Below are 11,573 nucleotides of genomic sequence, written 5' to 3' on the forward strand. Positions count from 1 at the left end.
TATCCTAAATCTGCAATGACACAAAGCAGCAGAATTTCTCTTTCCACATCAATATAAATTGTTCAGAAAATGCTAGTAGTTCACATGGATATTATTAATATTCACATGGTTATTGAAAATGACATAAAGATGAAGAGAATGCATGGAGAAATGCTGCAGTGAAATGTGATACAAGAGGTCAGACTAGATTATTTTAGATAATCTAGTCTGACCTCTAGAAAAGACCCTTAGATGTCAGGCTCTAAGGGTCTTTTCTGACCCTTAGAGCCTGACAAATGACAGCATGTCTAAATTCTTAAAGATTTTTCTTGTTAGTACAAAAGCTCCCAAAATTGGTTTCAGAACAGTAAAAAAAAATGTTTTAAGTGCTTAGTTTTGTAATACTGCTAGGAATACAAACCAGAAGTTCTTGGTGATCAATGAAAAATCCCTTTAAATTATAAAAATATGATGAATACATTCTAAACAGTTATTTTAGTACCTAGATTCAGTTTAAAATAATCTACCACAGTAATAGACATTATAAAGGTTCACAATGTGTAAAATAAAAAAAGGCTCATAATGTAAAAAAAAAGGCACAAAACTAATAATCACAGGGCCAGTGGTAATCATCAGTTACACCAGACCTAAAATTTTCCTATAAATTTTCCCTGTTTTTCTGAAAGTTACTTCTGGTCTGCTCCTGTAGATTTGTTTCACAATTCTATTGAGAGTAAATAAATGGGTTTACCATGGCTAAGAGTTGGAAGTGCTTTCAGGATTCACAGTCTATGCCTGAGCTGGGCAGCCTCGTTGCAGTGGGCAGCATCAGATTATATTATGCTGATCTGCTGATGAGTTGAACACCAAATAAATGAAAAGTAGTTCCAAACTTGTAATATTGGAGATGTTACGTAGGACTAAAGAGGAGTCATTTGTATTGAAAGCAGAATATGTAAAGGACTTGAGTGAGGCAGAATGCTCACTGCAGATTTGGAGTGGAACCTGACTGTTTCTGCAGATCTTGAATGACAGGGTCACGGTTTAGGAATACTATTCTCCAATTTAGTGTTCTAAACCATGTGCTGCTCGCTTACTCCTCCCTCCCCCTGGCAGGCTGGAGAGCAGAACTGGAGGCACAAAAGGTAAAGATCATGGGTTGAGATAAGAACCATTTACTTGAAAAAGCAATGAAACAAAAACCAAACAGTACCATGAACAATATTAATAACAGAGTGTACAAGAGAGTTGATCGATTCACATATGAGTTCTTACCACATGGAACACAAAGGACCCCTGCCCCCTGTGCTTGATGTGAGGTGCAGAATTACTTCAGGGTCCCAGCCATGCCCCTCCTTGCTACTGCAAACATTAACCCAGTCCTGGCCAGAACCTGGACACAAGGAGTAAAGAACATGTTACTGATAGTGATGTTCATATATATAGCTGAGATAAATATACTACTCACCAGTGAGCTCAATTATGCTACTTTCACTGTGACTCAGTCAGGGCTTTTCACCATGGTAGGAATAAATTCAGATTGTGTTGCTGTTAGATTTAAGTGCATCTATTCCATAAGGTTTTGTCAGAACATATTTATCCTGGTTTGTAAGAAAAAGGCCAGGAATGCCCCAGTTTAAAATCTCAGTCCTCTACTTGGTGTTCTGTGTGTTCTCTCTGCCAGCTCATTGCACTCCTTGATGTGCCAGGAAGAAAGGCAGGGATAAAATTCCCCACTTTGTACCAGTGGTTGCTGTAGACCAGCAGCTGCCAACTTAAAATCGATAGTACAGCTAGTTACTTGATGTGTGATCCTGGGGCTCATATGTATAAAGCAACTGGTCTAACTTTCAGCCTGTGCTGTTCTCTTGGCCACTCCAAGGGCCACGTGACCTGTCATGTTCTGAGCTGGCACAATGTTTGCCTTGTCCATAATACTAAGCATTACAGTGTTCCCAAACTGCTGCTGGTGTGTTCGTATTTCTCTTCAGCCAGGCAGACAACCCAGTGTTGGAAAGCTAGGGCAAAGTCAATTATTCCCCACTCGTGAGCCCTCAGCTGTGTGGCTTGTGCCACTGTCACCCTCCACTGCTCTGCAAACTGCTCAGGATGGCCGGGAGCGCCTTTAAAAGCTGTTGCTTCCACACAGCTCCCTTCTGCGTCTGCCTGGCATGGTGATAAAGATGTGCTGTCTTCCGTCGCTCTCACTCCCCACTTCTGGTTAAGCCTTTCCTACGCACAGATGCGTGAAGAAGGCCCTGCTGCCCTGGCAGGTGGCCTTAGTTTTTGCCCCGTAATATTAGATGGGATTCTAACTGAGGGGAAATCTCACGCTTTGTTCGCCCGGCTCGCCGCCCGGTGCCCGCAGGTGCGCAGGCTGCTCGGGGTGCTGCCGGGCCTTCCGCGGCGCGGAGCTCCCCGCCCAGGGCGGTGCGCGCCCGGCGGGGTTTGTTTCGCTTAGCAACGCCTGCCGGGCCGCAGGCAGCGGGCAGCTCCTGCCGGAGGCCGCCGGCCCCTGGACAGGGCTTGCGGCGCCGGGAAGGGGCTCCCGTCCCAGCCTGCCATGAAGGTGGCGGCCCTAGGGGCGGGCGCCCTTCTCTCCAGGCTGCGCCGCTCCCCGCCGGCCCCCAGCCCGCGACCCCCGTCCGGCGGGGGCCGCGCCGCGGGCAGGGGCGGCCGCACCCCGCGCCCGGCGCCCAGCGAGACGGACAAGGAGCCGGGGGGGCGGGCGGCGGCCAAGGGGCTGCTCATCAGCCTGCCCGACATCGGGGAGGAGGCGGCGGCCGAGGGCGACGAGGCGGCCGGCAGCCCACGGCTTCCCGCGTGAGTGAGCGCCCCGCAAACCCGGGGGTACGGGGGAGGTGTGCGCCCCTCACTCCCGTGGCTTCCTTCCACCTGGCTTTTTCTGCCTCTGGGTGTCCTGAGAGGTACCGAACATCTCCGTGGGCAGGGTTTTCCTTCCCCCGGCAGTATGCCAGAGGCAGGGAAGCGCATCTTTGCGGGCAGGAGCGGTGGCTCGCACGGGCGGCGCCGCAAGGAACGAAGAGCTGGAAAATGCTCCCGGTTCCGCGGGAAGGGGACGGGCGTCAGACCCCGGCCCCGCACGGCCGGAGGAAAATTGTCCCGTCCCAACCTCGAGATGCGCAGGGAGAGAAGCCGAGGTGCAGAGGGCGCGCAGGGCACGGTGAGCTTGAGTAGGTATCGTAAAGATCCCTCTCGTAGGTGTGTGAGTGGTATCGAGTTGTGTCCCGAAGTTGCTGCTGCGCATCAAAGCAGACATTTCAGTCACTGCCTAGTGAGGTTCTAAAGTGTCAATAACAGGTGTGAAAGTTGGTTTGGATGCTTCTGTGTTTAATTTTCAAGTCTCACCTTGAAACGTTTAGGGTTTGCTGCATATTAAAGAAGTCTGTTAAATCTGTGTGCTTCCATTTGGTGATATTTTGCTACAGCAAAGGTGTACTGAAGTGGTTTCTTAGGGTATGTAAAACAGAAGAGTTTATAGAAGTGAGCAACAATTGCATTACTGTATTGGTGGAATTTTTCATACTGTTACAAAAAAAAAAAAAAAAAAAAAGGGAAGCTGCTGTATATATTTTGTGGACATCTATAATTGCTGCTTCTGTAGTACTAAACTGTGCTAATCTTTACAATTGACAGAAGAACAGGTGTTTGTTAGATGTTGATAGGAATGAATGTATGTTTAAGTTTTTAACTCTAAAGGACTGGAATCTCTTTTAGTACACTTAAATCTTCAGATGGATTTTGGAACCTCTGCTTTAAGTTCGGTTTCCATGTAGCATAATATTTAAAGTAGGAGCACAGATCCTCCCTGATGTACTTCTTTTATTTCCCCATACTCCAATCTAGAGCTTTTTATTTTGTTTCAGAATATATTGTAAGCTCTTTCAGGCTTAAACTTTTACTGTATTTGTGTAAAATAGTAGCCTTTTATGAATAGGGAGGTTAATCTGGTTTTATGTGTAGTAACAGAGTTCTATTTATGTTTGGTGCTTTATATAAACAATGCCAGAACAAATCAGTGTTATGTCCTTGTAATTTCCCCCTAGCTACTTCTTTTTTCAGTACCAAAAATAAAGCCAAGTAAAATATCTATGGCTTTTATCATTAAAAAAATTTGAAGAATGGAATCCACTCTTATAACAAACTTATTGTATTGGGATGAAGAATAAACCCTGTTATTTTAAAACTGATTGTGTCCAGCAAAATACTTATTTTGACTTGCTATTGAATCACTTCTAATTGATATAACTTAATTATCCCCAACTTAAACTTTTGTATGCATGGTGTCATTTCAAATATTTTATTAATAGCAATAAAGATAAGGTATTGTCTGTCTTCAAAAAGCCAAAACCAAACCAGAAAGACATAGAAGAAGGAAAAAGATACATCACTTTGACAAGGAAAGTCTATACCTCCACATTAGCATTTTTTTAATTAGATGGTTTCACTTAAGCTTTTAGAAGAAGCATCTTAATTAAATATTGAAAACCTTAGTATTCCTTGTTTGGAGTTGAGATTAGAATTTGTGAGTTACAGAATATGATAATACATTATTGATAGTTATACACAGTAAGCTTTTGCTTATGTAAATAAAGTTCCAATCATTACAAGTTTTATTGCTGTTTAAAATTATTTAGAAGACATCAATGGCCAGTGTATTTTCATTGATAGCAATCTACAATGAGTTAATAAAGGAAAGGATCCATTTTATGCCTTAGTATTTTTTCTTAAAAATACTAAGCTGATAGCAATGACAGTACATGGATAGTGCAAAATATTGAAAATCTGGCACTGATTTCTTTCTGTCTTTCTTAGACATGCTAAATTTTCTGATTTCCACAACCACCAACTACTTGTCCTAAGAGTGTATAGGACTAAACTATGGCAGTACTTTGTGAGATTTAACATTTACTGTTTATTTACATAGCAATTTCCTGTTCTTTTAACCAAATTGAAGAAGCATTTACTATGAAAAAATCTTTTTCTTCATAATGGAAAAAGAAATTCGCAGTTTTTATTCTTATTTGAAAGAAAATTTATTCTGCTAAAAAACACTGTGATATTCTTGAGAGAATATGAAGATGCTTTATGCTACACTTACACAATATGTTAATGTACCAAGACACACAGATTCCTTTTTAAAGAAACATTATTGCTATTCTAACATGTTGCAATAGGTAGGCGAGATGAGATAACAACCCCTACCTAATCTAAACTGGGCAAAGCTTAAATTATGTTGTTTAGGGGTGGGTAATATTTTATAGAAACCAATTTTGCTGCTCCCTGTTTTCAGAATGGTTCTGACACATGGAAAAAAATGTTTGTGAACTTGGTATGAGAAGTGTAGCTTTATCTGTGATGTACAAATATCATTATCTTTTGTCAATTTTTAGTTCTCGAGGCTCAAGCTTTGGGTTTCAAAATTACTAATTCCTAACTTTGAAAATGTGGATATAAGTAACCTGATGAGCTGCAGAAGAGGGTGGGAACTCTGATTCCCTGTCTCCTGTTTTACCCACTAAAAGAATACATCTCTTTCACACTGTAATGCATACTAACCTAGATGGGATATTGTAGTGTTACCAAGCTGGTCACATCCCTTACTGTACTGGTCTAAAAGAGTAAATATAGTAATGGTGGTTTGCTATGGTCTATTTTTTCATTGCAATTAGGTGTATAAGAACTCAGAAGTAAATTTTAATTTCACATGGTGCTACACATTCATCTACACTCTCTAGATGGATGCAACTAAAAATAATTACTAACATGTAGTAATATTGTATATAAACCTCAGTTTTTGGAAAATGTTATGGACTTCCAACAATGGTTTGGGTTGCAAGGGACCTTAAAGATCATCTAGTTCCATTCCCCCTGCCATGGGCAGGGGCACCTTCTGGTAGACCAGATTGGCTCAAAGCCCTGTTCAATCTGGTCTTGAACACTTTCAGGGATAGGTCATCCACAACTTGTCTGGGCAACCTGCTCCAGTGCCTCACCACCCTCAGAGTAAAGAATTTCTTCTCAGTATCTGTTTGAAACCTGTCCTCTTTCAGTTTAAAGCCTTTCTCCCTTGTCCTACCACTTCATGTCTTTGTAAAAAGTCTCTCTCCAGTTGTCCTGCAGGCCTCCTTTAGGTAGTAGAAGCCTCCTCTAAGGTCTCCCCTTTTCTTCTCCAGGCTGAACAATCCCTGCACTCTCAGCCTGTCCTCATAGGAGAGGTGTTCTGGATCTCTGATCATCTTCATGGCTTTCCGTTGTTTGTTGGAAACTAAGATGATATATTTACAACCAGGCATTTTATTTCTGATCCAGTGCTCAAAAAACAGGATTATTAAGTCAACCATAAAAAGAAGAGGAAGGACCCTCAGTCTTTGTTGTTACTCTTAACTGTTGTGAACTCCTCTAAAATTTTGTGAGTTAGGGGACTATTTCTTTTTAATTGTTCATGAATGGAGAGTTCAGCATGTGTTGTTCATGGGGACCATGCTTTTAGTTAAGGTTAGGGCCCATAATGGGCATTTTTTTTTTCAATCAATATTTTTGGTAAGGAAGAAGATTCTTGGATACTGCAGTAGTTTGATGAAAATTTGTGGTCTTTTCAGTGGTGAGATTATTCCTGTCAGTTTTGTCAAATGCTAAAGGAATTAGAGATTTCTTGTCTCAGAGAATACTTGGGACTGAATCAGTCAGTCTTTTTTCACTGTTGCTACAGTGAAAAGTTGGAAAAGTTTTTGTGTGCTGTGTATGTGTACTTGTGCATGTATGTACACTAAATGGATATCAGTGTGGGGATTTCTGTGCTGTTTTGAGTCCTTCACTTGAAAACATATGTTCATAATGTTCACAAGTTGGCATGTGATAGTTTTTACATCCTTACTCTGATGACTTCTGTCTCCTGAGTAGATACTGTGTTTTTGATTCATTATGAGAATGATGTTGGTAATGCACCGATGTTTGGTTGTTGCTAAGCAGTGCTTGTCCCAAGTCAAGGACTTTTCAGTGTGCCAGGCTCTGCCAGTGAGGAACTGCACAAAAAGCTGTAAGGGAGCATGGCCAGGACAGCTGACCTGAACTGGCCAAAGGGATATTCCACACAGGTGGTGAGCAGTGGTATTGTGCAATTGCTTGTTTTTCGTTTGCATTTTATTGCTCTGTCTCTCTCTCTGGTTTTTGGGAAAGGAGTTGTGGTTGTGGAATGAATAAAGGATCGTTACTTTTTTATTCAGTAGTGCCTTTCTTCCAGTACACCACCATGGAAGTCACACTATAGCAAGAAGATAGGAAAACTCTCAGGTCCTCAGATCTGTTTGGCTACATAATAATTTAGCAATAGGATAGCACATCTTGACATCTCAAGCCAGGGGTGTTTGTGGTTACAGAGGAAGGAGAAAAATATTTAATATGCCTGAGCATATGCAGACTAAGGTGTCCCCACAATTGCATTGCTTCACTCTGTGCTATAGAACTGTCACATTTCAGATTATTTTTGGGTTTTGTTTTTTAAATTCTGAGAGGATAAAGTTCTGCACCTGTTCTTGGTGATTCATTATATGTGCAATATTCTTCAGAGATCAATGATCAGAAGGGAAAATACGTTCCAATCTCTATGATGTTATGCTGCTCAAAGAAGTCTGATTTAAAAAAAAAAAAATTACCGTATTTCCAAATTTACATAAAAAGAATACACAGGGAAAGTCTTGTGGATCACTTCCAAGTGTTTTGTTAGGGTGCTACTTTGTCTCTGTCTGTTCAGACACTTGATCCTGCATCAGTAAATGCCTCCTATCAGATCCAAAGAAATAAAACACCTTCTCTAAGACACTAATTAGCATTCTTTATTATTTCAGTTAATTAAGATGATAGTATTTTTCTCAATGTTGATTCACAATTTATAATAAAAAGTGAGATTTACTTCAATTATATCTTGCACTCAGAAATTGTTTATATTTCCTATAACCAATAATTATACTTGCAGTTAGTTACATTTTTACAGTGAATCAAAATTACACATATATATCAAAATTATATATATAATACCTTGCAAGCTCATGCCATCTCAAATGCATTTCAAACTTACAAAGCCTTTAAAATTTGCAAAAGAATAAAATTACTATATACAAATAAGCCTGTCTTAAAAATTGGAGCAGTTTATTCTTACTTTGTTTTATAAAGATAGGAACAGAACTCAGCATAGATCATGGCTGGAAAAGCTTTAAATCTGTTTCAAGGATTCAATATAAAAATGTCTAATAGGAGGCATTGCACTTAAGTGTATGTACTACAAATAGCTGCCTGAGATGCTGTGTTGTATGCACACACATTGAGATTGTATTAAAAATGATGGCCTGTTTTTACTGTTGTTGGTGATTTAAGAAAGTAATTACATTCACTTCTTTATGATTTTTCTCCACTCCAGATGAAATAACAAGTGAAAACCTTGAGCCTAAGGGGAAGCAGGTCTTGGGTAGAAGAGGTGATTTTGAGTGCACCTAGTGAGCACTCTGTGCAGGAGGCAGCCACAGAGGACTGACAAACTGTAGATGGTGATGCAGGCAAGCACAGAGAAACTTTCATGCTTTCATTCCAATGCTACCTATCTTTTGAACCAAGTGAGGCTTTTATGTTTATTTACAAATAGAATTTTAGCAACACATGAAGAAAATTCGCTTTGTGGAAATTGTGGTAATGTGGTCAGATCAAAAAGATAGTCACAGGAAAAACTCACCAAGAGTTGAACTGTACGAATGCTCCCAAGGTAGTTTGATCATCAAAGCATCAGTAACCCACACATGGCTTCAAAGACAGTAAGTGACATTTTTATAAGAGGAAAGGGCCAATCAAGTTGTATGATTAAACACTATCAGAGGAAAGACTCTGATAAATATTTGTATTTTCATGCTTCAGATACAGTGAGTACTTCATTCATTGACCAACAACCAGATGACTGAAAGCATTGAAACACTTCTGGCAGTGCTCATTAATAAAGATGAGAACAAAATGAAAATTATCTCCAAGCCTGGAGTGACACTCTCAAATGGAGATGTGCTATAATTTTTGGAGTGTATTTTTGCTAGCTGACAAGCCTCTGGCATGTTCAGTAACAGTAATGATAAAGATGTGTTGCTAGAAGCTAAGAAGGTCAACATTTACTGTATTACTTTTCAAGGCAGGTTTTCTTTTTCCTTTTCCTTAATAAGCCATGTCATTTCTAAGCCAACAAGCCAAACATATTATAGCTGCCTTAAAATAATTTACAACAGAAGGCTAGATGAATGTTCTATTAAATTTCTTATAATTCTTTTTCATTTACATGCACCTACTGGAGTTACGTCAGCTAAACTATTCCTGGGATGCTTTTTCAAGATATGCCACAATGAGCCTGATTTTGAGAAAGCTGAGGCACTGTGATTGTAAGCAGGGACAGGCATTGTTGTCATCTCCCTAGATTTTCTTTGTATTGCTGCAGTAAGTGATTAAATTGAGCCAAACTGACTGCTTTCATGAGCTGTAAAAGTCACTGGATATATCTCATAAAAAGTCCAGACTACTGAAGGAAGAATTTGGCGCTGTTGTATTAATCAAGTGTAAGAATGCTCAGCCTTGGCACAGTTGTTGCAGCAGTCTTCAGGTAGTATGACCTATTCGGGGATCTGCCAATGACATTCAATCCTGTCTGTTATATCTGGAAGTTTGTGGTCACTGAAGTTGTTACAAGAATGTGAAAGTGTTTTTCCTAACAATCCTCTCAATCTTGAAAAAGATGTGTTTTGTCAAGCAATAGACGGAGAGCTTACCATGGCTGACTGCAACCAAGTTGGACAGATGACTACCTGACCTAGAAAGAAATGGATGTGTGTATTTCTTATGAATTTTGTATTTTCTGTAGTATAAATATTCAACTACAATACTGCAATGCATGCCTGGAATGTTGTACATTATCAATGTGGAAAGTAGTCATCTCATGTCTGTTTCTTGCGTGCTCCAAAGACGGAGCAGCATGAGCTGAACATGATCACGATGGTGATCGTGCAGAAGGACCATTTTGTGCAGTGACGGTTTTTCAGTGTTGTTTGCAACAAAGTTTGTACATTCTGCTCAGTGAACAAGACACTGACCAGGAATGTCTATTCACTTCTAAGAAAATACCCCTGACAGGTGGATACTGTGTTGGGAGTGATCCTTTACAGAGGAATATTTGAGCAGGCCGGATTTGTGGCGTTACAGCTTCTGTTTACTATATCACTTCAAAGAAGAATAAGAAATAGACTTCCATGGTCATTGTCCCAGACCAGTTTAAGAAAGATTGGTGTGATTTCAAAATCTGTTTTTTCCCGCAGATGTGTTTCCACTTTTATGCTAGAGAGAGCATATAGTTTATTTTTTTTTAATACTCTCACATCAAAGTTTTATAGAAATCTGGCATACAAATAGTAATCTCTTGGTGTTACAAACCAAGTATGGGATAGACAAACAAGCAGAAAGTGAGAATATGAGTGAAATGAATAAAGAAAATAATCAAGGTTGGAAAAGACCCCAAAATCATTAAGTCCAACCATTAACCCAGCACTGACGTGTTCCCTATTAAATCCCCAGGTGCGACACCTACTCTTCCAGGGTTGGGATTCCACCACTATCTGGGCAGCCTATTGCAAGGCTTGGCCACCCTGTCAGTGTAGAATATTTTTCTAATATCCAATCTAAACCTCCTCCGGCACAACTTGAGGCTACTTCTGCTCATCCTGCCACTTGTTACTTGGGAGGAGAGAAAACCCCTAGCTGGCTACAAACTCCTTTCAGGTAGTTGTAGAGAGTGATAAGGTTCTCCTGAACCCTCTTTTTCTTCAGGTTTAACTGCCCCAGCTGTAAATGGTAGGTTAAAAGATAAAGCTTGTCTTGTTGTGAGAGCATGATGTGGTTATTATGTTTACATTTGTTACAAATCATGCTTCCAAAATAGTAAACGACATATAAATATGTGAAATCTAAGAAAATTAATTATTTCAGACAACAAGGCAGCAGCTTAATTAGAAATTAGGATATTATACATTGTTGGCAAAGGAGCAATGCATAATAAATATTTTCTGTTGGGGCTGTGGCTACAAAACAGACTTTGAATAATCTATTAAAGAGGTCTCATAGCATGTGTGACAGATAATAAAGTTAGCATTTTTCTCTATTAATTGACTTGTAAACTCCTCTGGTTGAATGTCTTTTGGTATGTCCTTTGTTAGTTCTCTCCAGTTCCAAATCAGAGTGATGAAAGTAGCATTCGCACTAATAATATACTCCTTCACAATTATTTATCCATATAATTATCATTGTGTTGGTTGGAAAGGAAGAAGGGCTTGGATTAGAAAAATGCAAATGATATTGTGGGGTTTTGTGGTGGTAAGATGTGGGGGTGACCACTGGCTGAATCTTGCTGCAATGACAAAAAAGCCTTCCAAAATGGTTGCACAAAATTTAACTCTTGCTCTTAGTCTCTCCACTGTGGAAATATGGGAGAAGGTGGAAGGTTAAAATTGCATTTTCTTAATCAGGCATAATTTTCTATTCTAGATTTCATCTGTTTG

This window comes from Pyrgilauda ruficollis, unplaced genomic scaffold, assembly GCF_017590135.1.
Source record: "Pyrgilauda ruficollis isolate IOZ18807 unplaced genomic scaffold, ASM1759013v1 scaffold5, whole genome shotgun sequence".
Taxonomy (NCBI): Eukaryota; Metazoa; Chordata; class Aves; order Passeriformes; family Passeridae; genus Pyrgilauda; species Pyrgilauda ruficollis.